Source organism: Triticum dicoccoides, chromosome 7B, assembly GCF_002162155.2.
Source record: "Triticum dicoccoides isolate Atlit2015 ecotype Zavitan chromosome 7B, WEW_v2.0, whole genome shotgun sequence".
Taxonomy (NCBI): domain Eukaryota; kingdom Viridiplantae; phylum Streptophyta; class Magnoliopsida; order Poales; family Poaceae; genus Triticum; species Triticum dicoccoides.
Window position 1 is genome coordinate 478,569,257 of NC_041393.1, and position 27,570 is coordinate 478,596,826.

The following is a 27,570-nucleotide window of genomic DNA, read 5'->3' on the forward strand; positions in this document are numbered from 1 at the left end:
CGCTTGGAGATCTATTCAATGTAATATTCTTTTGCGGTGTGTTTGCCGAGATCCGAAGAATTGTGGATTTATGAACAATATTATCTATGGATATTATTTCGTTCTTTTCTGAATTCTTATATGCATGATTTGATATCTTTGCAAGTCTCTTCGAATTATCGGTTTAGTTTGGCCTACTAGATTGATCGTTCTTGCCATGGGAGAAGTGCTTAGCTTTGGGTTCAATTATGTGGTGTCCTTTCCCAGTGACAGTAGGGGCAGCACGTATCGTATTGTTGCCATCGAGGATAAAAAGATGGGGTTTATATCATATTTCTTGAGTTTATCCCTGTACATCATGTCATCTTGCTTAATGCGTTACTCCGTTCTTATGAACTTAATATTCTAGATGCATGCTGGATAGTGGTTGATGTGTGGAGTAATAGTAGTAGATGCAGAATCGTTTCGGTCTACTTGACACGTACGTGATGCCTATGTTCATGATCATTGCCTTAGATATCTTCATACTTATGCGCTTTTCTATCAATTGCTCGGCAGTAATTTGTTCACCCACCGTAATACATGCAATCTCGAGAGAAGCCACTAGTGAAACCTATGGTCCCCGGGTCTCTTTTCCATTATATTGCACCTCTTTAAATCTTTTTTACTATTTTGCAGTATTTACTTTCCAATCTATACAGCAAAAATACCAAAAATATTTACTTTATTATCTCTATTAGATCTCACTTTTCTGAGTGACCATGAAGGGATTCTCAACCCCTTTATCATGTTGGTTGCGAGGTTCTTGATTGTTTGTGCAGGTATTCGGTGATTTGTGCGTCATCTCCTACTGGATTGATACCTTGGTTCTCAAAACTGAAGGAAATACTTACGCTACTTTGCTGCATCACCCTTTCCTCTTCAAGGAAAAAACCAACGCAAGCTCAAGAGGTAGCAACCGACCATCGGCTTCAACCTCCTCGGCCAGTAGCCAAGGAGTGTTTGTCCTACTTTTTAAAGCCTTTATAAGGGCAAAGATTTACGAGAAACAAGGCAATCCGATCATATGGTTTTATAAACAAAGGTACGCGGAGAGATATGTTATATTACTTTTTAACATAAGAAACATCTTCCAAAGAAAATAGTCCCGCTATTGGTTTCTTTATTTGGGTTGTCATGTCGACCATGATCATGAAACCACACCTCCGATCAATGCGGGGAAAATATATTTAGGATTTAGTTTGGGGAAAGTTCCCGAACCTAAATTTTCACTTCTGTCGTTGCCGACCAATTATATTCTTTAAGATAGCTAGCTTTCGGCTTCACCTAGTTTGAGGTACTAACCCGGATGACCCAGAAGTAACAATCACAGAGGTGCTCCCTTTACCCCTAGCCGAACAATCGGGAACGTAGGGTGTGAATACAGGAGCCAGGCAACCCAGCTTGGCCAAAATCTGAAGTCAAATTGATGCATATTTATGGCTTTATAACGATAATTACGAAAGGCAACGCTTGTATATTGAATACAAACGCTGATGATATATGTTTATTTTGACTCCATTGCGACCATTTATTTGTTGAAAGTGGCCCGTCGTCGGCTTCCACCCCCTTGTAGATACTATGCAGGGTTTTTCCGCAATAATAAAACAACCCTTAGCCGACGTCTCGGTGCCCGAAGGCGGTTGTGTTAGCGGAAATGAGGCAATCAGATATGCGGGCTTTATAACTTTCACTTAGTCATAGGAGCTTAAAGTTGGGAGGCCAGTTACTAGCCCCTGGTTAGTGTTCAGCGACAGCCGAGGTCAAGTCGTAAACACTTCGGCCAATGTTATTAACGCCTCGTCATTTAACACGGGGTGACCTCTATCGATCATATAGTTTAACACAGTCATCGGATCGCTGACCAGTTTGCGCTTATTGTGACAGTCAGTTTTTGGCTTTCTCCCCTGAGGTGCTTTAACCATGTGAGATGGAAGCACAATCGTAGTGGTTCTCCCTTCGCACAACTAGCCGAACAAAGCAGAACGTAGGAGACAAGCACAGGAGCTAGGCAACCCAACAATTGACCGAAGACACAATTCGAAACCGATGCATATAAAGCAGTATCCGAGAATGTTTTGCCGAGGATTCCATGGAATACCTTGGCTTTTGGTGGGTTCGGCTCTAGCCGCAACCCCTCTTTGACATTGTCGAAGCTTTAAAGGTGTCCGGCGTTGCACTGCGAGACTTATGCTGGAAGCACACAAATAAGTTAAAAGTGCCATAGGCTTGGAAAACCAAAACACTTCAGTAAAAACTCTATGCCCGAACTAAATCAAGTTTTTGGTGCCAATCCGAAAATTGGTTTAAAAGTTTTTTGTGCTTCTGTCGTGCTTTAACATGACACATCTGATCTCTAGACTGCAAGTAGGTCAACATCGTCTTCAATCTCCTTATCCCGAAGGCGGAGTGCTTCTTCGAGGCCAGTTCAGCGAACTAAACTCGAGCGGCTTTAGAGAGAAGCCAGGCTATCCAACTATTGTCCATACACTCGAGTGGAAAAACGAGTGATAGAAAAAGACATTGTAAAGACTAGGAAGGAAACAATTATTATAGAACGGCTCGTACAAATTTAAGAGCCCCTAGTTAACTTGGGTAAAGGAAGTGTTTTTAACAAACAACGTTTGTTGGCAAACTAAGTTTTTAATAAATAACTACAATGTTTGGTCGGATCGAACAAGAACTAAAAATAAGAAAAGCTGAGCATGAAAGCGACTTAGCTGATTAATGTGTTTGGTGTCGATGACGCGGCCCGAGCTTACGGCGAGATGAGGTCCTGATACGTCTCTAACGTATCTATAATTTTTTATTGTTCCATGCTATGATATTATCTGTTTTGGATGTTTAATGGGCTTTACTATGCACTTTTATATTATTTTTGGGACTAACCTATTAACTGGAGGCCCAGTGCAAATTTTTGTTTTTTGCCTATTTTAGTGTTTCGCAGAAAAGGAATATCAAACGGAGTCCAAATGGAATGAAACCTTCGGGGGAGTCGTTTTTGGAACAAAAGCAATCCAAGAGACTTGGAGTGGACGTCAAGGAAGCAACGAGGCATCCACGAGGCGGGGAGGCGCGCCCAGGGGGTAGGCGCGCCTCCCACCCTCGTGGCTCCCCTGACCGACTTCTTTCACCTATATATACTCATATACCCTTAAAACATCCGAGAGCACCATGGATCGGGAGTTCCGCCACCTCAAGCCTCTGTAGCAACCAAAAACCAATCGGGACCCTATTCCGGCACCTTGCCAGAGGGGGGATCCCTCACTGGTGGCCATCTTCATCATACCGGTGCTCTCCATGATGAGGAGGGAGTAGTTCACCCTCGGGGCTGAGGGTATGTACCAGTAGCTATGTGTTTGATCTCTCTCTCTCTCTCTCTCTCTCTCGTGTTCTTGATTTGGCACGATCTTGATGTATCGCGAGCTTTGCTATTATAGTTGGATCTTATGATGTTTCTCCCCCTCTACTCTCTTGTAATGGATTGAGTTTTCCCTTTGAAGTTATCTTGTCGGATTGAGTCTTTAAGGATTTGAGAACACTTGATGTTTGTCTTGCATGTGCTTATATGTGGTGACAATGGGATATTCACGTGATCTACTTGATGTATGTTTTGGTGATCAACTTGCGGGTTCAGTGACCTTGTGAACTTATGCATAGGGGTTGGCACACCTTTTCGTCTTGACTCTTCGGTAGAAAATTTGGGGCACTCTTTGAAGTACTTTGTGTTGGTTGAATAGATGAATCTGAGATTGTGTGATGCGTATCGTATAATCATGCCCACGGATACTTGAGGTGACATTGGAGTATATAGGTGACATTAGGGTTTGGGTTGATTTGTGTCTTAAGGTGTTATTCTAGTACGAACTCTAGGATAGATCGAACGGAAAGAATAGCTTCGTGTTATTTTACTACGGACTCTTGAATAGATCAATCAGAAAGGATAACTTTGAGGTTGTTTCGTACCCTACAATAATCTCTTTGTTTGTTCTCCGCTATTAGTGACTTTGGAGTGACTCATTTTGCATGTTGAGGGATAGTTATATGATCCAGTTATGTTATTATTGTTGAGAGAACTTGCACTAGTGAAAGTATGAACCTTAGGCCTTGTTTCCTACCATTGCAATACCGTTTACGCTCACTTTTATCATTAGTTACCTTGCCGTTTTATATTTTCAGATTACAAAAACCTATATCTACCATCCATATTGCACTTGTATCACCATCTCTTCGCCAAACTAGTGCACCTATACAATTTACCATTGTATTGGTGTGTTGGGGACACAAGAGACTCTTTGTTATTTGGTTGCAGGGTTGTTTGAGAGAGACCATCTTCAACCTACGCCTCCCACAGATTGATAAACCTTAGGTCATCCACTTGAGGGAAATTTGCTACTGTCCTACAAACCTCTGCACTTGGAGGCCCAACAACGTCTACAAGAAGAAGGTTGTGTAGTAGACATCAAGCTCTTTTCTGGCGCCGTTGCAGGGGAGGTGAGTGCTTGAAGGTATATCTTTAGATCTTGCAATCGAATCTTTTAGTTTCTTGTTTTATCACTATTTTAGTTTACAAAATAAAACTACAATAAATGGAATTAAGGTTGCCTCATATGCTTCATCTTTTTAATGTCATTCGTGAAAATGATGGGAAGGAAAATTGTGCTCAAGTACTAGAAGAAGAATTACATAGAATGCTTGGCATAAAATATGTGAATGATGAGCATGATTGCAATGTTGTTAGTATGAATTCTTTGAATACCCATGATGCTAATGATATGCAAAGCCACAAGCTTGGGGATGCTATGTTTGATGAAGATGATATGTTTAGTCCCCCAAGTTTTGATGAGAATATTTATTATGATGAAAGCATGCCTCCTATTTATGATGATTATATTGATGAAAGTGGGTTTGGAAGAGTGTCAACTTTAGGAAGTAATGATCCCACTATTTTGGAGGATGTTGAATATTATTGTGATAATTATGAAAGTGGATTTGGAGAGGTCATGACTTTATTTAGTGATGAATCCACTATTTCGAAAGAGGTTTCAATTGATTATGAGAACAAAGTTGCTATCTATGATGATTATTGTGATGACTTGTATGCTATAAAGAATAATTATAACCATGAAACTTCTCATCATGATTTTAATTTTCAATTGGATTATGCTTCACATGATAGTTATTTTGTTGAGTTTGCTCCCACTACTATCCATGAGAAGAAATTTGCTTATGTGGAGAGTAATAAAATTTATATGCTTATGCATCATGAAAATAATGCTTTATGTGATGGTTATATTGTTGAATTCATTCTTGATGCTACTGAAAATTATTATGAGGGAGGAACATATGCTTGTAGGAATTGCAATAATATCAAGTTTCCTCTCAATGTGTTGAAAATCTTGAAGCTATGCTTGTTTTACCTTCCCATGCTAGTTGGTTCTTGTTCCCATAAATTGTTTGATCACAAAATCCCTATGCATAGGAAGTGGTTTAGGCTTAAATGTGCTAGTCATATGCTTCATGATGCTCCCGTTATGTTTCAATTCTTATCTTTCATGTGAGCATCATTGTCATCATCATGCCTAGCTAGAAAGGCATTAAAGAAAAGCGCTTGTTGGGAGCCAAACCAATATTTACCCTTACTATTTTTGTGTGTCCACATGATTATTCTACTCTAGTAATCATGTTTTATAGCTTTTGTTTCAATAAATTGCCAAGTAAGACCTTTTGGATAGCTTATGGTGATAGTTGTGTTGATCCTGCTGAAAATCAGAAACTTTTGCGCCCAGTGAATTAGTTTTGATAATTCACAAAAATGTGATTTGGATCTGATTCGTTTTGCTCTGGATTGGTACACAAATATCTCAGGTTTTCCTAATTTGGTAGGATTTATGGAGTTCCACAAGTATACGTTTCATACAGATTACTACAGACTGTTCTGTTTTTGACAGATTCTATTTTTCGTGTGTTGTTTGCTTATTTTGATGAATCTATGAGTAGTATCGAAGGGTATGAAGCATAGAGAAGTTGGAATACAGTAGATATTACACACATACGAATTTAGAATGAGTTCATAACAGTATCTAAGTGGTGATTTATTTTCTTATACTAACGGAGCTTACAAGTTTTCTGTTAAGTTTTGTATTGTGAAGTTTTCAAGTTTTGGATAAAGATTCGATGGACTATGGAATAAGGAGTGGCAAGAGCCTAAGCTTGGGGATTCCCAAGGCACCCCAAGGTAATGTTCAAGGACAACCAAGAGCCTAAGCTTGGGGATGCCCCGGAAGGCATCCCCTCTTTCGTCTTCGTTCATCAGTAACTTTACTTGGAGCTATATTTTTATTCACCACATGAAATGTGTTTTGCTTGGAGCGTCATTTTATTTTGTTTTGTTTTACTTGATGTTTGAATAAAATAGCAAGATCTGAAATTCTTAAATGTTAGAGAGTTTTCACATAGTTACATAATTGTTCAACTACTCATTGATCTTCACTTATATCTTTTGGAGTAGTTTTTCATTTGCTGTAGTGATTCACTTATATCTTTTTAGAGCACGACGGTGGTTTTATTTTGAAGAAATTAATGAACTCTCATGCTTCACTTATATTATTTTGAGAGTCTTTTAGAACAACATGGTAATTTGCTTGGGTTATAAAATTAGTCCTAATATGACGGGCATCCAAGTTGGGTATAATAAAAACTTTCATATAGAGTGCATTAAATACTATGATCAAATTTGATACTTGATAATTGTTTTGAGATATAAAGGTGGTAATATTAGAGTCATGCTAGTTGGGTAATTATGAAATCGATAAATACTTGTGTTAAAGTTGGCAAGTCCCGTAGCATGCACGTATAGTGAATGTTGTGTGACAAATTTGAAGCATGGGGTGTTCTTTGATTGCCTTCCTTATGAGTGGAGGTCGGAATCGCGCGATGGTTAACTCCTACCAACCCTTCACCTAGGAGCATGCGTAGTAGTACTTTGCTTCGAGGGCTAATAAACTTTTTCAATAAGTATATGAGTTCTTTATGACTAATGTGAGTCCATGGATTATACACACTCTTACCCGTTCGCAATTTGCTAGCCTCTACGGTACCGTGCATTGCCCTTTCTCACCTTGAGAGTTGGTGCAAACTTCACCGGTGCATCCAAACCCTGTGATACGATATGCTCTATCACACATAAACCTCCTTATATCTTCCTCAAAACAACCACCATACCTACCTATTATGGCATTTCCATAGCCATTCTGACATATATTGCCATGCAACTTTACGCCGTTCGGTTTATTATGACACGCATCATTATTGTCATATTTCTTTGCATGATCACGTAGTTGACATTGTATTTGTGGCAAAGCCACCATTCATAATTATCTCATACATGTCACTCTTGATTCATTGCACATCCCGGTACACCACCGGAGGCATTCATAAAGAGTCATATCTTGTTCTAAGTATCAAGATGTAATTCTTGAGTTGTAAGTAAATAAAAGTGTGATGATCTTCATATTAGAGCATTGTCCCAGTGAGGAAAGGATGATGGATACTATGATTCCCCCACAAGTCGGGATGAGACTCCGAACGAAAAAAAGGGGAGAAAAATAAAAGAGGCCAAAGAAGCCCAAATGAAAAAAAAGAGGCCAAAGAAGCCCAAATAAAAAAATGAGAGAAAAAGAGAGAAGGGATGATGTTACTATCCTTTTACCACACTTGTGCTTCAAAGTAGCACCATGATCTTCATGATAGAGAGTCTCCTATGTTGTCACTTTCATATACTAGTGGGAATTTTTCATTATAGAACTTGGCTTGTATATTTCAATTATGGGCTTCCTCAAAATGCCCTAGGTCTTCATGAGCAGGCAAGTTTGATGCACACCCACTTAGTTTATTTTTCATGAGCTTTCATACATTTATAGCTCTAGTGCATCCGTTGCATGGCAATCCCTACTCCTCGTATTGACATCAATTGATGGGCATCTCCATAGCCCGTTGATTAGCCGCGTCAATGTGAGACTTTCTCCTTTTTTTGTTTTCTCACATAATCCCTATCATCATACTCTACTCCACCCATAGTGCTATGTCCATGTATTACGCTCATGTATTGCGTGAGGGTTGAAAAGGCTGAAGCACGTTAAAAAGTATGAACCAATTGCTTGGCTGAAACCGGGGTTGTGCATGATGGGAGCATTTTGTGTGATGAAAATGAAGCATGCCAAACTATATGATTTTGTAGGGATAAGCTTTCTTTGGCTATATTATTTTGATAAGACATAAACTGCTTGGTTAGCATGCTTGAAGTATTACTATTTTTATGTCAATATTAAACTTTTATCTTGAATCTTTGGACCTGACCATTCATGCCACAATAAAGAGAATTACATTGAGAATTATGTTAGGTAGCATTCCACATCAAAAATTCTGTTTTTATTATTTACCTACTCGAGGACGAGCAGGAATTAAGCTTGGGGATGCTTGATACGTCTCCAACGTATCTATAATTTTTGATTGTTCCGTGCTATTATATTATCTGTTTTGGATGTTTAATGGGCTTTACTATGCACTTTTATATTGTTTTTGGGACTAACCTATTAACCGGAGGCCCAGTGCAAATTGTTGTTTTTTTGTCTATATCAGTGTTTCACAGAAAAGGAATATCAAACGGAGTCCAAACGGAATTGAACCTTCGGGAGAGTCGTTTTTGGAACAAAAGCAATCCAGGAGACTTGGAGTGGACGTCAAGGAAGCAACGAGGCGGCCACGAGGTAGGGACGCGCGCCCCCACCCTCGTGGGCCCCTCGTGGCTCCCCTGACTGACTTCTTTCGCCTATATATACTCATATACCCTTAAAACATCCGAGAGCACCATGGATCGGGAGTTCCGCCGCCGCAAGCCTCTGTAGCAACAAAAACCAATCGAGACCCTATTCCGGCACCCTGCCAGAGGGGGGATCCCTCACCGGTGGCCATCTACATCATACCGACGCTCTCCATGATGAGGAGGGAGTAGTTCACCCTCGGGGCTGAGGGTATGTACCAATAGCTATGTGTTTGATCTCTCTCTCTCTCTCGTGTTCTTGATTTGGCACGATCTTGATGTATCGCCAGCTTTGCTATTATAGCTGGATCTTATGTTTCTCCCCCTCTACTCTCTTGTAATGGTTTGAGTTTTCCCTTTGAAGTAATCTTTTCAGATTGAGTCTTTAAGGATTTGAGAACACTTGATGTAAGTCTTGCATGTGCCTATCTGTGGTGACAATGGGATATTCACGTGATCTACTTGATGTACGTTTTGGTGATCAACTTGCGGGCTCAATGACCTTGTGAACTTATGCATAGGGGTTGGCACACATTTCGTCTTGACTCTTCGGTAGAAACTTTGGGGCACTCTTTGAAGTACTTTGTGTTGGTTGAATAGATAAATCTGAGATTGTGTGATGCATATCGTATAATCATGCCTACAAATACTTGAGGTGACATTGGAGTATCTAGGTGACTTTAGGGTTTTGGTTGATTTGTGTCTTAAGGTGTTATTCTAGTACAAACTCTAGGATAGATCAAACGGAAAGAATAGCTTCGTGTTATTTTACTACGGACTCTTGAATAGATCGATCAGAAAGGATAACTTTGAGTTGGTTTCGTAGCCTACAATAATCTCGTCGTTTGTTCTCCGCTATTACTGACTTTGGAGTAACTCTTTGTTGCATGTTGAGGGATAGTTATATGATCCAGTTATGTTATTATTGTTGAGAGAACTTGCACTAGTGAAAGTATGAACCTTAGGCCTTGTTTCCTACCATTGCAATACCGTTTACGCCCACTTTTATCATTAGTTACCTTGCTGTTTTTATATTTTCAAATTAGAAAAACTTATATCTACCATCCATATTGCACTTGTATCACCATCTCTTTGCCGAACTAGTGCACCTATAGAATTTACCATTATATTGGGTGTGTTGGGGACACGAGAGACTCTTTGTTATTTGGTTGCAGGGTTGTTTGAGAGAGGCCATCTCCAACCTACGCCTCCCACGGATTGATAAACCTTAGGTCATCCACTTGAGGGAAATTTGCTACTGTCCTACAAACCTCTGCACTTGGAGGCCCAATAACGTCTACAAGAAGAAGGTTGTGTAGTAGACATCAGGTCCCAGCCCCCAAGCCGGTCTCGAGGTGGTGGAGCGAAGAGCTCGGCACTCCGAAGTTGCAACATAACACGGCCAATGTGGCGAGGTGGAACCCCAGTCCGATCAAGGCTATGAAGCAGGCCAGCCGTATGACGCCGAAGTCCCCGACGTGGGTTAATGAAGCATGACGAAGCCCCCGATCCAGCCGAGGTGACGTGGTACGTCCGTACGCCGAGGTGACAACACTGCCCAACCTGGATCATTTACATGTGCACAGAAAATAGTGCAAGCCGGAGATAATAGTAATAATAATTAATTAAAAAAATTCATAGCATGATAAATAATTTATGCAAAGTGAGCAATAAAAGAAATATGGCCCGTGTGCCGAACACTCATTGAGGTAGAGATCTCCCAGCGATGTCGAAGTCCCCAAGGTAACCGAACATGTCGGTATGGCAATTTGACCAACAAGGTGATCACGCGAGCCGATTTACGCCGATTGGGATGACGACGTCGGCTTGCCGAAGTGATCGCGTGATGCAATCAAAATCGATTACCTACACATGTAAGATAGTGCAATCCAAAAGTAATAATATAAATATAGAAAAAAGGCATAATTAATTTATGCAAAATAAAAAAATAAAGAGATGTGGCCTGGCGTCGAAGCCAATGTCGGTGCAGGGCGCCGGCGTGACAACGCCTGTATTCATAGGGCGGCCCGAGTCCCCGATGAGGCGTTCGCCGAGCTACGGACGGGAAACTGCCTGAACCATCACGCAACCATCATTAATGCGACCATCTGTCGGCATTCTGGGAATGGGGGTCCCCAGACTTGCCTGCCTGCGGCCTGCGGCGTGGCTCAAGTGGGGGCCCAGCACAGCCCAGCTTCATCAGCTCAAGCTCAAGACCCTCGCGAGGGGCCAAGCATCGAGGGGCGGACGACAGGAAGCTTCCTCAGGAGTAGCCTCATCAGGCAGGCTCGCGAGGAGGAGGAGAGATCAAGGCAGGGTACCTCGCGAGGAGCCCGTGACGCAAGCCATGACGATCGAGACTAGGCGGGCACCAGGCGGGCGCCGGCCTGTGCAGTGTCCTTATTTCCCCTTCGGTGCAAAGGGGGCAAGCACATGCTAAGGCATCAGGCAAAGGTTACCGTTTCGGTGCAACAAGACCAAGACCAGCAGAACGGCAGGATGGAGGTCATCGTGGAGCCCAGGACGGCGTCATCGTCAGAGCCTTTGGCAGCCGTAGACCAACTTTAGTCACGATAAGTGTACTAGATGTTCCCCTTCAAAATGGCCAATTGTTGGCGCCCTTCCCGCTCATTATTTGGGAAGAGGCCTAGGGCCTCCCTCTATAAATAGAGCTAGCCACCACAGGGCAAAGGGACGGATCGATTAGAGAGAGAGAGAAGCGATTGAACTCACCCAAGCGGTTCATTGCACCAGCTCAAGAACAGCCCCTCGCGAGGATGTTCCCCATTTGTATTGTTCATCATCAGCCCCTTTGTATTGTTCATCATCAGCACCAGCTCAAGAACATGATCAGCGAAAGATTTTAGCCTTAGGAATCACAGTAGCAATCGAGATGACGCACGGAACATGATCAGAGGCCGTGCGTGCAAGTGGCAAAACAAGCGTGTTAGGATGATCCGTGGTCCATGCAACTGAAGTAAAAAACCAATTGATCTGTTCAAGTAAAGGATTAGTTTGCATATTCGACCAGGTAAATTGTCGTCCTTTAATTGGTAGCTCAACGAGACCCAGGTGTCCAATCACTTCATTAAACAGAAAGATATCGCTAACATTACCCCCAGGTAGGTTTCGATTTTCCAACGACCGCATGAAATTGAAATCACCCAACAACAGCCAATTATCATCACAGTTAATATCATGATTGCAATGTTGTTAGTATAAACTCCATGAATATCCTTAGTACTAATGATGATTGCTCTAGTCATGATGAAAATATATCTTATGAGCATGTCAACTTTTGTGGAGTGCATGTTTGCATGAACACACCAAATAGAGAAGATATATATTGCAAGAGGCACAAGTATTTAGAAACTAAGAAGTTGCATGAAAGGCTATATAAGAGTGCGGAGAATTTAAGATATCTTTCCCGTTGTGAATTTTGCAATAAACAAGATCATTTACATCTCCAATGCAAATTGTTTCATGATCGGATCGTGTCCAAAAATTGTGATGATTTGATCTCCCTTTCTCATTACAATGAACTTAGATTGCTTTTGGGTTGTGAAGAGTTGAAACGTTTAACTAAGCCTATTCCAGAATTTAATCTTATGCATTTTCTTGATATTGATCTAGAAAATATTTATATGTTTTGTGCGTAGAATTGCATTGAAAATCCTTATATTGCCAATTACCTAAAGAAAAGAAAGAAAATAGAAGATGATGAGAATACTAATGAAAGGGAAGATACTTCCCAATATCCTCCTATTATTTCTTATGATGAATCAGGTAACGAGGAGGAGCTTTCTATTCAACCAATCTTGTCAATAAGGAGCTCAAAGAGGAAGGTTGAACCCACACATAATGAGAAGAAGAAAAGGAAAAGAAGGGGCAACAAAGGTAAAAAGGTATCCCTTCCAAATGATGTTGCTCCTACTACTTGTGATGATGATAATTGTTATACTATTGGTGCTATCCATACTATTAATGATGAGAATGATTGTGCTTATGATATGAAAAGGCCCAAGCTTGGGGAAGCTATGTTTGATGAGAATGAAATATTTGAGAACATATTTGATGAAATTAATGTTTGTCCCAAGCTTGGGGATGCTATGTTTAATGAAGATGATATTTTTAGCATCCCAAGTTTTGATATGCAAAGTTGTTATGATGATAGCATGCCTCCTACCTATGATGATTATATTGATGAAAGTGGGTTTGGAAGAGTGTCAACTTTAGGAAGTAGTGATCCCACTATTTTGGAGGATGTTGAATCTTATTGTGATGAACACGAAAGTGGATTTGGAAGAGTGTCAACTTTATTTAGTGATTCCACTATCTTGGGAGAGGTTTCAATCGATTATGATGAGAACGAAGTTGCTACTTATGATGATTATTGTGATGAAACTTATGCTATAATAAGTAGTGATGATTATATTTATAAATCTTGTCATGATTATGATTACCCTTTTTCTGAACATTACTCTTTTAATGTGGAAACAATTTTTAGTGTTCAAGTCTCTTATGATACTCCCACTATTCCGAATGAGAATAATTTTATTTATGTGGAGAGTAGTAAAAATTCTATGCTTGTAGATCATGAAAAGAATGCTTTAGGTGATGGTTATATTGTTGAATTCATTCATGATGCTACTGAAAATTATTATGAGGGAGGAATATATGCTTGTAGGAATTGCAATAATGTCAAGTTTCCTCTCTATGTGTTGAAAATCTTGAAGTTATGCTTGTTTTACCTTCCTATGCTTGTTGATTATTGTTCCCATAAGTTGTTTGCTCACAAAGTCCCTATGCATAGGAAGAGGGTTAGGCTTAAATGTGCTAGTCATATGCTTCATGATGATCCCGTTACGTTTCAATTCTTATCTATTATGTGAGCATCATTGTCATCATCATGCCTAGCTAGAAAGGCATTAAAGAAAAGCGCTTGTTGGGAGACAACCCAATATTTATCTTTACTGTTTTTGTGTGTCCACATGATTATGCTACTGTAGTAATCATGTTTTATAGCTTTTGTTTCAATAAAGTGCCAAGTAAGACCTTTAGGATGGCTTACGGTGATAGTTGTGTTGATCCTGCTGAAAATCAGAAACTTTTGCACCCAGTAAATTAGTTTTGTTAATTAACAGAAACGTGATATTGCTCTGATTCTTTTTGCTATGGATTGGTACACAAATTGCTTAGGATTTCCTAATTGGGTAGAATTTTTGGAGTTCCAGAAGTATACGTTTGATAAAGATTACTACAGACTGTTCTGTTTTTGACAGATTCCATTTTCTATGTTTTGTTTGCTTATCTTGATGCATCTATGGTTATTATTAAGTGGTATGAACCATAGAGAAGTTATAATACAGTATATATTACACAAATATGAATTTAGAATGAGTTCATTACAGTACCTAAGTGGTGGTTCTATTTTCTTATACTAACAGAGCTTACGAGTTTTCTGTTGAGTTTTGCGTTGTGAAGTTTTCAAGTTCTGGGTAAGGATTCAATGGACTATGGAATAAGGAGTGGCAACAGCCTAAGCTTGGGGATTCCCAAGGCACCCCAAGGTAATATTCAAGGACAACCAAGAGCCTAAGCTTGGGGATGCCCCGGAAGGCATCCCCTCTTTCGTCTTCGTTCATCGGTAACTTTACTTGGAGCTATATTTTTATTCACCACATGATATGTGTTTTGCTTGGAGAATCATTTTCTTTTGTTAGTATTTGCTTGCTGTTATTTATAATAATGTTTTGCATCTTTATTTTCAATAAAGAAGTCAAGGATAGCCTTTGCCATGCTTATTTTGCTAGTATACATGTTGCTGTTTGAAAACAGAAAGTTTACCGCTGTTGCAAACATTCCCTAGAAAAGTCAGAGAATGATATAATGTTGAAACCTTTTGCATAATGAGCTCTGAAAATTTACTACAGTGGGAATTTTATTTCATAATTTTTGGAGTTAGGGAAGTATGATGAATCTTGCATTCTTTACAGACTGTACTGTTTTGGCAGATTGCTGTTATGTTTGTGTTGTTTGCATCTGTTTGCTTGTTTAATGATTCTATTTGAGGATAGGAGTGTTAAATATGCAGAGGCATTTAGTATGCAATGTTGAATAATAATTTTAGTAATTTGTTACAGTAGAAAATGATAAGGTTTTGCATTGGTTTATACTAACCTATCTCACGAGTTCTTGTTGAGTTTGTTGTGGATGAAGCTTTTGATAAAAAGAGAAACCATGATATGAGAGGAATTAAGGAGACACAAAAGTCCAAGCTTGGGTACGCCCTATTCCAAGAAGTCTCAAGCATCTAAGCTTGGGGATGCCCCGGTACGCATCCCACCTTTCTTCTTCAACAACTATCGGTTAGTATCGGTTGAGCCTAAGTTTTTGCTTCTTCACATGAGTTGTGCTATCCTTGCAATGTCATTTTGTTTTCCTTGCTGTTTGAATACAATACCAAGATCTGAAATTCCTTAATGTTAGAGTGTCTTCACATAGTTGCACAATTATTCGACTACTCATTGATCTTCACTTATATCTTTCGGAGTAGTTTGTCATTTGCTCTAGTGCATCACTTATATCTTTTAGAGCACGGCGGTAGTTATATTTTGAAGAAATTGCTAGTCTCTCATGCTTCACTTATATTATTTTGAGAGTCTTTTAGAACAGCATGGTATTTTCTATGGTTACAAAGTTGGTCCTAGAATGTTGAGCATCCAAGTTGGGTATAATAAAAACTATCATAGGAAGTGAATTGGATGCTATGATCAATTTGATACTTGATAATTGTTTTGAGATATGGAGGTAGTAATATTAAAGTCATGCTAGTTGGGTGATTATGAATTTAAAGAATGCTTGTGTTGAAGTTAGCAAGTCCCGTAGCATGCACGTATGGTTAAAGTTGTGTAACAAATTTGAAACATGAAGTTTACCTGGCTTGTGCATCCTTATGAGTGGCGGTCGGGGACGAGCGATGGTATTTTCCTACCAATCTATCCCCCTAGGAGCATGCGCATAGTACTTGATTTTTGATGACTTCTAAATTTTTGCAATAAGTATATGAGTTCTTTTAACTAATGATGAGTCCATGGATTATACGCACTTTTACCTTTCCGCCATTGCTAGCCTCTTCGGTACCGTGCATTGCCCTTTCTCACCTTGAGAGTTGGTGCAAACTTTGCCGGTGCATCCAAACCCCGTGATACGATACGCTCTATCACACATAAACCTCCTTATATCTTCCTCAAAACAGCCACCATACCTACCTATTATGGCATTTCCATAGCCATTCCGAGATATATTGCCATGCAACTTTCCACCGTTCTGTTCATCATCATCATGACATACTTTACTTTTGTCATATTGCCATTGCATGATCATGTAGTTGACATCGTATTTGTGGCAAAGCCACCATGCATTATTTTTCATACATGTCACTCTTGATTCATTGCACCATCCCGGTACACCGCCGGAGGCATTCATATAGAGTCATATCTTGTTCTAGCTTTGAGTTGTAAATCCATAAAAGTGTGATGATCTTCATTATTAGAGCATTGCCCAAAGAAAAAAAAGAAAAAAAGAAACAAGAAGAAGAAAAAAAGAAGAAAGGCCAAAAGAAAAGAAAAAAAGAAAGGCCCAAAAAAAGGGAAAAAAGAGAAAAAAAAGAAAAAATAAGAAAATAAATGAAAAGGGCAATGCTACTATCTCTTTTCCACACTTGTGCTTCAGAGTAGCACCTTGTTCTTCATGTAGTAAGTCTCATATATTGTGCTTCAAAGTAGCACCTTGTTTTTCATATAGTGAGTCTCATAAGTTGTCTTTTTCATACTAGTGGGAATTTTTCATTATAGAACTTGGCTTGTATATTCCTACAATGGGCTTCCTCAAATGCCCTAGGTCTTCGTGAGCAAGCAAGTTGGATGCACACCCACTAGTTTTGTTTTGTTGAGCATTCATTTATAGCTCTAGTGTATCTGTTGCATGGCAATCCCTACTCCTCATGTTGACATCAATTGATGGGCATCTCCATGGCTCGTTGATTATCCTCGTCAATGTAAGACTTTATCCTTTTTTGTCTTCTCCACACAATCCCCATCATCATATTCTATTCCACACATAGTGCTATATCCATGGCTCACACTCATGTATTGCGTGAAGGTTGAAAAAGTTTGAGATTATTTAAGTATGAAACAATTGCTTGGCTTGTCATCGGGGGTATAGAAGTTGGGAACATCTTTGTGTGACGAAAATGAAGCATAGCCTAACTATATGATTTTGTAGGGATGAACTTTCTTTTGCCATGTTATTTTGAGAAGACATGATTACTTTGATTAGTATGCTTGAAGTGTTACTATTTCTTTTATCAATATGAACTTTTATTTTGAATCATTTGGATCTGAACATTCATGCCATAATAAATAAAATTACATTGAGAATTATGCTAGGTAGCATTCCACATTAAAAATTCTGTTTTTATCATTTACCTACTCGAGGACGAGCAGGAATTAAGCTTGGGGATGCTTGATACGTCTCCAACGTATCTATAATTTTTGATTGTACCATGCTATTATATTACCCCTTTTGGATGTTTATGGGCTTTATTTTACACATTTATATCATTTTTGGGACTAACCTAGTAACCGGAGGCCCAGCCCATATTGTTGTTTTATTGCCGGTTTCAGTATTTTGAAGAGAAGGAATATCAAACGGAGTCCAAACGGAATGAAACCTTCGGCAACGTGATTTTTTGGAAGATTATCATCCTGGAGGCTTGGAGATCAAGTCAGAAGATCCTTGAGGAGCCCAGGAGATAGGGGGCACGCCCCCCCACAAGGCGCGGCCCCCTGTCTCCTGGGCCCCTCGAGCACCTCCCGACCGACTTCTTTCGCCTATACAACCCTACGTACCCTAAAACCATCGAATATCAAGATAGATCGGGAGTTCCGCTGCCGCAAGCCTCTATAGCCACCAAAAACCTCTCGGGAGCCCGTTCTGGCACCCTGCCGGAGGGGGAATCCATCACCGGTGGCCATCTTCATCATCCCGGCGCTCTCCATGACAAGGAGGGAGTAGTTCACCCTCGGGGCTGAGGGTATGTACCAGTAGCTATGTGTTTGATCTCTCTCTCTCTCTCTCTCTCGTGTTCTCGACTTCACACGATCTTGATGTATCGCGAGCTTTGCTATTATAGTTGGATCTTATGATGTTTCTCCCCCCCCTCTACTCTCTTGTGATGAATTGAGTCTCCCTCTTGAAGTTATCTTATTGGATTGAGTCTTTATTTGAGAACACTTGATGTATGTCTTGCCGTGTTTATCTGTGGTGACAATGGGATATCACGTGCCTCTTGATGTATGTTTTGGTAACCAACTTGCGGGTTCCGTCCATGAACCTATGCATAGGGGTTGGCACACGTTCTTGACTCTCCGGTAGAAACTTTGGGGCACTCTTTGAAGTACTTTGTGTTGGTTGGATGAATCTGAGATTGTGTGACGCATATCATATAATCATGCCCACGGATACTTGAGGTGACAATGGAGTATCTAGGTGACATTAGGGTTTTGGTTGATTTGTGTCTTAAGGTGTTATTCTAGTACGAACTCTTTTATAGATCGATCCGAAAGAATAACTTTGAGGTGGTTTCATACCCTACCATAATATCTACGTTTGTTCTCCGCTATTAGTGGCTTTGGAGTGACTCTTTGTTGCATGTTGAGGGATTGTTATATGACCTATCTATGTTATTATTGTTGAGAGAACTTGCACTAGTGAAAGTATGAACCCTAGGCCTTGTTTCCTATCATTGCAATACCGTTTACGCTCACTTTTATCATTAGTTACCTTGCTGTTTTTATATTTTCAGATTACGAAACCTATATCTACTATCCATATTGCACTTGTATCACCATCTCTTCGTTGAACTAGTGCACCTATACAATTTACCATTGTATTGGGTGTGTTGGGGACACAAGAGACTCTTTGTTATTTGGTTGCAGGGTTGTTTGAGAGAGACCATCTTCATCCTACACCTCCTACGGATTGATAAACCTTAGGTCATCCACTTGAGGGAAATTTGCTACTGTCCTACAAACCTGTGCACTTGCAGGCCCAACAATGTCTACAAGAAGAACGTTGTGTAGTAGACATCAGTGCCACCGCCACCTCCTCCCCAAGAAGGCGCCTTGGCTCCAAGGCGCGCTGCCCCAGGACGAGACCCACCGCGTCCAGTGCCTGCACGACAAGAAAGGAGCTGCCAAGAAATTTCTCGCCCCCAAGAAGGTGCCCGCGTGCTCCCAGCACCGGTGTGCCATGACCGCATCCCTGCTCTACCACGTTAAGACCTCGCGCTACTCCAAGCGGCGGCGCGTGGGAATTTCCAGGAGCAAGCCCAGCACCAGCAAAGGGCTCCGTTGGCCACCGCAGGCTGCCGCGCCTTCACCCCCGAGCTAGACAGTGTCGCATGGCCAGGCAAGTTCAAGCCTGACCTGCCCCCTCGCTACGACGGCACTGAAGACCCCGCGGAGTTCCTACAGCTCTACGAGCTGGGCATCCAAGCCGCCAACGGGGACGAAAAGGTCATGGAGAATTGGTTTCCCATGGCGCTCAAGGATGGTGCCCGCACCTGGCTCCTGAACCTGGCTCCTGGCACGATCTCCTCCTGGGACGAGATGCGCACTCGCTTCATCGCCAACTTCCAAGGCACTCGCGACCGGCCCCCGGCCATGAGTGACTTGCGCCGCATCAAGCAACAGCTAGGAGAGACCTTGCAGAAGTACATCCAGCGCTTCAACAACGCTCGCCTCAAGATCCCCAAGGTAACTGAGTAAGCCATCATCTCAGCCTTCTCCGATGGCGTGCGTGACATCAAGATGAAAGAGGAGCTAGCAATCCATGAAGACCTGTGCACATCCCTGGAGCTGTTCAACTTGGCAACCAAGTGCGCCAGGGCTGAGGAAGGGCGCCTCCCTCTCCTTGAGCTTCCGGCTGCCGATCCATAAGAGAAGAAGCCCAAGGTCAAGGACGTGAAACGTAAGGGAGCTATTGTGCTCGCAGCAGAGCCGGACACCAAGCGGGGCAAGGATCAGCCTGAGTCATCCAAGGGCAGCCGGTACTGCATGTACCCCAACCTCCACACCCACAACACCAACGAATGCCAAGAGCTCAGGGCTGTACGAGATGAGCGTATCGGCCGACGCCCCGAGCGCAACGATCAGGGCCATGGCCGAGGAGGAGGAAGAGGTGGAGGACGGTGGGAAGACCGTGGCCCTCGCCAAGGGTGGCGTGACCGACCTCGCGAGGACCGTTGGCAGGACCAGCCTCGCGAGGGAGGTTGGAGGGATCAGCCTCGTGAGGTTTGCCCGCACGTCAACGCAGGCCTCCCTCCTCTGCCACCACCGCCAAGGAGGAATGAAGACCAGTGTCGGTGTCAAAACCGGCGGATCTCGGGTAGGGGGTCCCGAACTGTGCGTCTAGGCGGATGGTAACAGGAGACGAGGGACACAATGTTTTTACCCAGGTTCGGGCCCTCTCGATGGAGGTAAAACCCTACGTCCTGCTTGATTAATATTGATGATATGGGTAGTACAAGAGTAGATCTACCACGAGATCAAGGAGGCTAAACCCTAGAAGCTAGCCTATGGTATGATTGTTGTAATGTATGTTGTCCTACGGACTAAAGCCCTCCGGTTTATATAGATACCGGAGAGGGCTAGGGTTACACAGAGTCGGTTACAATGGTAGGAGATCTACATATCCGTATCGCCAAGCTTGCCTTCCACGCCAAGTAGAGTACCATCCGGACACGAGCCGGAGTCTTCAATCTTGTATCTTCGTAGTCTTGGAGTCTGGCGGACATTGATAGTCCGGCTGTCCGAACACCCCCTAGTCCAGGACTCCCTCAGTAGCCCCTGAACCAGTCTTCAATGACGATAAGTCCGGCGTGCATAATGTTCGGCATTGCAAGGCGGGTTCCTCCCTTGAATAATCCAGAGAAGATCATGAACACCAGGATAGTGTCCGGCTCTGCAAAATAAATTCCACATTCCACCGTAGAGAGAATAAAATGTACACCTAGGTCAATCTGCTGACGTATTATGCGGCGTGACATCACGCCGCCACCAGGCCTTTGTTTGAATTACTATACCACCTCAGCATGTTTAGCGAAGCGGTTTCCTTGGCACGTCTTGTCGAAGCAGAGATCGTGTTTCCCTTATTCCGGGATTCTCATCAATACGTGCGTGGGTAACCCAACCGATCCCGTCGCCACGCCTCCTCTATCGAAGGGGAATCCCAAACGGTCACGGAGACGGCCCTTGGTATTTTTTCCCCTTTATAAGAGGACCAAGGCTCGCCATTGTTCTTCAATCTCGCATCGAATCTCTTCCCCGCTCCTGGTTCCAACACCCAGAGCCTCAGATTCGAGCGCTTCGGATCCTTAATCATGTCCGGCTCCGACCTCCAGGGCCGGTGGATGCCCTCCTCCGTCACGGAGGAGGACATATTGAAGTTGCGTGAGGCCAAGTACCTGGCCTACGAGGTTTCGCACAGGTTGCCTGCCCAAGGGCAGGCCGTGCCAGCCCCCGAGCCCGATGAATATGTCGTTTTCGTATCCCACCTCCGTCGGGGTTTAGGCTTCCCGGCGGATCCCTTTGTGAGAGGGCTCCTGTTCTACTACGGGCTGGACTTTCACGACTTGGCTCCGGAGTCCATCCTCAATATCTCCGCATTCATTATCGTCTGCGAAGCCTTCCTCCGCGTCATTCCCCACTTCGGCCTATGGCTGAAGACCTTCAAGGTGGAGCCGAAGATGATCGGGGGGCGCCAAGTGGAGTGCGGCGGGGAGACCATAAGCAAAAAGGTCGATGCCCCGTGGCTCGAGGGTTCCTTCCAAGAGGAACTTGGATTGTGGCAGCAGGAGTGGTTCTATATCACTGCTCCAAGGGGCAGCAGGCAAAAGCCGCCGCCCTTATTCCGCCCGGGACCTCCATGCCAACTGATGTCGTGGGTCAGCCAAGGGCTCAATTGGGGGCCGTCCGAAGACGTGCCTTCACTGCAGGGCCGGATTCGAGATCTCCAAGCGAGGGAGATTGACCTGATCAAGGTAATGCAGGTTATGCTAATCAGGCATCTTCTGCCCTGCAAACGTCGTCCTCTCCGTCTATGGGAGTTCAACCCGGAGGGACCTCGGATTCTCCAACACTTCATGGGTGCGACACCCATGGAGATGTACAAGTTGTTCTTCGGACCGCAGGTGGCGTGTCCGGATTTAGCCGAGGATGCAGGTCTAAGCCGCGATCGCCCGGATACTCAGGTAAGTAGCTCAGAGTCCGGACATTCTGTTTATGTGCCTTTCTGGAGTTCGCCTCCTGACCCTTTGTTCTTTACAGGAATGGGTGGCGCGATCAAGGCTGATAAGGTGTCCGACCCCCCTCCCAGAGACCGCACAGGAGCCCGTGCTGGTCAGAATGTTGGAGGTTGCGCCCACAGAAGGGGGCGACGGGGAAAATAGAGGAGCTAATATTTCGCCCAAAGGGGCGACTGAAGAGGGGGGAACCAAAAGCCCCTCCCTTCAGGGGGAGAAGAGGACCGCCTCCAAAGATCCGGAGGGCAAAGCCCCTAAGCGTGGGAAGAGATCTTCCCCGGGGGGTCCGGCGCCCGGAAAGAATCCGGACGCACAATCATCATCAAAGGATCGGCCCTCCAGCGAGCCGTGAGTATGAAAGAGGGAGTTAATTAGTAAGGAAATACCTTCATTTGTGCTTCTGTAGATAACCAAAATATTTACATTGCAGTTCGGATCTGCAGCCTTCTCAGATGAGTTCATCTTCGGGGGACCTTCTTCCGGAGATGATGGAGAGCGATACGCCTCCATCCGCAGCGCCGCCAGATGAGGCAGGCGAACCCGAAGTATCATCACGGAGGGTATCCCCGAGTCCGGAGGGGCCAGAGAGTTCGGCGCCTACTAGTGTCCGGCCGGGAGAACTGAAGAATTTGCTTGAGAGGGCGTCTATTTCAGAAGATCACCGTGCGTTAATGCGTATGGTGATTGGAAGGATTTCGTCCGCCGAGAGCGAATTGCGTAATGCCGCCATGAGTTTGCTGGCGGGATTTGAGGTATGCGAGAATGACGCACCCCTTTGTTTTTTAACAGTTTTGCATATAAAAAATGCGCCCTGTATAGATAGTAGCCCCTGAGACTCGGTAGGTTGTCAGAAACGACAGCGTACCGAGGATCGAAATCTAAAGAAATGAATTCCGTCGTTCCTATGCAGGTGGCGGATAGTCCGGGGGCTAACCGGACTAGTGAGTTTGCCGAGTTAAATCGGCAATTGGACTTGGCAGATGCGGACATCGCACTTGTCAACAGGCGACTTGACGAGTCGCAAGGTAAAATAGTCCTCCGCGGTCGCTTTATTAAGGGGGTCGAAGCCCTCCTATGATAAATTATATGCTGTTTGTACAGACGGTGCTGCTGCTGTGGAGGGCCTTCGGGCCGAACTTGCTCGAGCTAAGGAGCAAGCCCGAAGGAGTGAAGCGGCTGCCTCGAGGGCGGCCGAAGAGTTGAAAGCCGAAAAGTCTACGCACTGCCTAAGCAGGGCCGAGGTGGCCGAATTGGCCATAAAAGTAAAGGATGCTGCCGACCGCAATGAGGCTCTTGAAAAGGAGCGCTTATCGGAGCGGGAAGACCTGAAGAAGGCCACCGCCGAAGCCAAGGATGCCCGCTCTGCAATGCGGGCTATGAAGGAGGAACTGTGCCAGGACGGAGAGATCGTGGCTGGCAAGCCTTTTCTGCTGCGTCGCCGGTTTATGGATGGGAAGTATGCTCAATTTGAGCGGCTGTGGAGTCCGGAGGATCCGTATATGGACTTAGCCGCAAGTGCGGCCGATGCCATTAAGCACTTCCGGGGCCAGAAGGATCACGAGATGGAAGAGGTATATTGGTCTCAATTCCACAGTCCGGATCGCCCACTTCTATTGACAGACCGGTTGGCCGAATGGGCCGAGCTAAATAGATTGTCCGGACTTGCCATGACTGACATCGTGGCCCATGTTTGGCCAGAGAGGTCCAAGGCGACGAGCTACTTTGGCTTATTACAGCAATTCCTTGGAGCGGTGCCGCATATAAAGGAGATGAAGCGGTCGGCCTGTATAGAGGGCGCGCGGATGGCTCTTGCCCGTGTAAAGGCGCATTGTCCAGAGATGGACGCCACCGCTATTGCTGCCCAGGGTTCGGATGAAAACCGGCTCCCTGCCGAGCACTATTTCGGGGAAGTCATGCGTGGCGCTCATGTAATAGAGTCGCAGTGCTCGAAAAATGTAACGTTCAAATGAACGCATTAGCTTATAAATCGATGATTATGTTATAACTGCTTTTTATACTTGTGCGTCCAAGTAGTAAAACTTCTCCTTTTCGACCGTTTACGTATACTTGTGTATAACCTGAAAGATGGCAGTCTTCGGCTTCAGCCCCCACGCACAAGGTGCTGGGGTGTTCGCAAAAATAGCGCGTTTTCACACTTAATCCGACGTCTCGGTCCTATTATAAGGAGGTGGTAGCGTAGCGAACGAGGCAATCCGGACTATAATGCTTTATCACTTTCACTTAGCCAGTGGAGCTCGAGGATGGGGCTACGATATAGCCCCTGGTGGCATCGTCCTTCTCCGAAGTCGGAGCGTGTGTGCCTGACCGGGAAACGGCCCTTCGTCAAAGCGGAGAATTCTAAACATTCCGATAGTCGATCGAGGGCTGACCAGTCTCTCGCTGTATCATGACAGTCAGTTTTCGGCTTTCTCTACTGAGGTGCTCGCCCAGCCGAACTGGGGCACAATCGCAGTAGTTCTCCTGGTGCCGCGTTAGCCGATGATACGGAACGTAAGGCAGCAAAACACAGGAGCCGGGCAAACCCAACATTTGACCAAAGACATGATTCGGAGCTGATGCATATAATGCCTAACTCGAGACGCCGAACACTCCCTAAGGTGTTCGGTCTTTATAATAATGGGCAGAACGATGCCCTAAGCCCCTAGTGTCCAGGTACGGGCATGGTCTTCTGACGCGGTCGATGCCAAAGCGTCAGGCTCCGCTTTGGCTATAGGAAGAAACCAAGGGAGAATAACAACGAAAGACAGTAAAAAAAGGTCTACGCAGGGTCTTAATCTGAAAAGAATCCTCACAACGGGTCCCTACTGCACGTCTGCGCCTGTGTCTCCGTTGCATTGTTATCCTGGACGGGTATGCACGTTGTTCATCTGTAAAAAAGAGAGGAACGTTTAGCTTTAAAAACAATTCGTGCGAAAAATATTAGAAATATAAATAATTAAAGCGGGGTTTGTATGAACCCGCGGTGATTTGTGCGCGCAGCCCCCTGTGAAGGGGTATGCGGCTAGGGAGCCCCTAGCCCACTAACGCCGGATTTGTCTATCCAAGTCCGGGGTCTTTAAATGACCCTCGCACTAAAATTACGCCACGCGGTCCAGGCATCTTGAGTGTAAGGGATGCGTAATGCGGTATGGCATTGAAGTGGACAAAAGCCTTGCGTCCCAAGAGTGCTTGATATTCACTTTCAAATGGGACAATATGAAAAATTAATTTTTCGCGTCGAGAATTGTTCAGCGATCCGAACACGACTTTTAGTAATATGGAGCCTGTGCACTTGGCGTAATGGCCTGGCGTCACTCCTTTGAAGGAAGTGCGGCTGTGTCGAATTTTGGTAGGGTCTATCCCCATCCTACGGATTGTGTTTGAATATAGCAGGTTTAAGTCACTGCCTCCGTCCATTAGGACGTTAGTAAATTGCAATCCATCTATTATGGGATTCAATATCAGGGGAGTCCGTCCCGCATTTCGAACGCTTCTGGAATAGTCCAGGTGGTCGAAGGTGATTGGTGTTGATATCCAATCTCTACGGTCTGCTGGGTTGGACCGTGCGAAGCTCTTTTTAGAAAGTGCCGCACTATTTTTCCGTATTATGACATGAAGTGAGTTTACTGTTTTGACCCCTTGTGGGAAAGTCTTTTGTTTTCCGGTGCTCTGCTGGTGGGGTTTATCTTCTTCGCTTGACGCGTCGAGCCTCTTGTGTTCGGCATTTAGTCGGCCGGACTGTTTAAAAACCCAACAATCCCTGTGGGTGTGATTTGCAGGCCTTCCGGGGGTACTGTGGATTTGACATATCCGACCCAAAATTTTGTTTAAGTTGGACAATTCGTCACTGTCATCCTTAAGAGGATGTGTTTTATTATTGGGCCGCGAGCTTTTGAATCCGGCGTTGACTGCCGCGCTCTTCGGGCCTTTCTCTTTATTCCGGCGCTGCTCTTTTCTGCGCCGTGATTTTCCGTTTCCATCTCTTGATGTACTTGGGTCGCTAGTGCTGCATCGTGCTAACCAGCTATCCTCGCCCGCACAGAAGCGGGTCATGAGGCTTGTCAGTGCGGACATTGTCCTCGGTTTCTCTTGACCGAGGTGCCTGGCGAGCCATTCGTCTCGGACATTGTGCTTGAAAGCTGCTAAGGCTTCGGCGTCCGGACAGTCGACTATTTGGTTCTTTTTTGTAAGGAACCTGTTCCAGAATTTCCGCGCTGACTCTCTGGGCTGTTCAGTTATATAAATTAGGTCATCTGCATCCGGAGGGCGGACATAAGTCCCTTGAAAATTTGCTCTAAACGCGTCCTCGAGCTCTTCCCAACTTCCAACAGTATTTTCTGGGAGGCTTTTAAGCCAATGACGGGCTGGCCCTTTGAGCTTGAGGGGTAGGTATTTTATGGCGTGGAGATCATCTCCTCTGGCCATATGTATATGTAGTATATAATCTTCTATCCAGACTCCAGAGTCTGTTGTTCCATCGTAGGCCTCTATGTTTATGGGTTTAAATCCTGCTGGGAATTCATGGTCCAGCACCTCGTCAGTGAAACATAGTGGGTGTGCGGCGCCCCTGTATTTGTGTGTGCCGCTATCATCGGACACTTGACGTGTTGCCTTGCTTCCTGGGGCCTTCTCCTTTGGCCCGTAGATGGATCTGGCTGGGCCATCTATCCTTCCAAGTTCGTTGGTTGGTTTATGTGGGGCGCCGCTGTCAGAATTTGGCCTGTCATCTGGCCGTCTATCCAGCCAGGCAACCTCTTTATTTTTGGACGGTGGGGGCTCTATGGCCTCCTCGTCGAATTCTGGTAGCAGCTTGCGCTTCGGGTAGCTCTTTGATTGGTGGCCATTGCCATACTTATCTGCGGTTTTGAGCACGTTGCTCCATCTCATTCTGAGTGTGTCTTCCGCTATTTTGAGCCTCCGTTTTTCCTTCTTCAGGCTTTTAGCTGTGGCGATAAGTCTGCGCTTGAAGCGCTCTTGTTCGACTGGATCCTCGGGTACGACGAATTCGTCATCGTTGAGGCTTGCTTCGTCTTCGGAGGGAGGCATATAATTATGATCCTCAACCTCTTCATCTGCCGCCCCCTCATGAGGGCTTGCTTCTGCATCCTCCTGCGCTGAGTCTTGCTGGACGGGATTGTCTTCGGCATTCTCTAGAGTATTATTATCTCCTATGCCGGAAATTCCATTCTTGCTGTGGCGAGATTTAGAGCGGCGCCGTTGACGCTGGCGCTTGGGCTGTTTCTTTAAGGGATCTGCCTCCGATGTTTCTTCGCTGTCCCCATCTTTTGGGGTATCCACCATGTATATGTCATATAACGAGCTGGCCTTCCAGTGCCCTGTGGGCGCTGGTTCCTGTTCGTCTCCG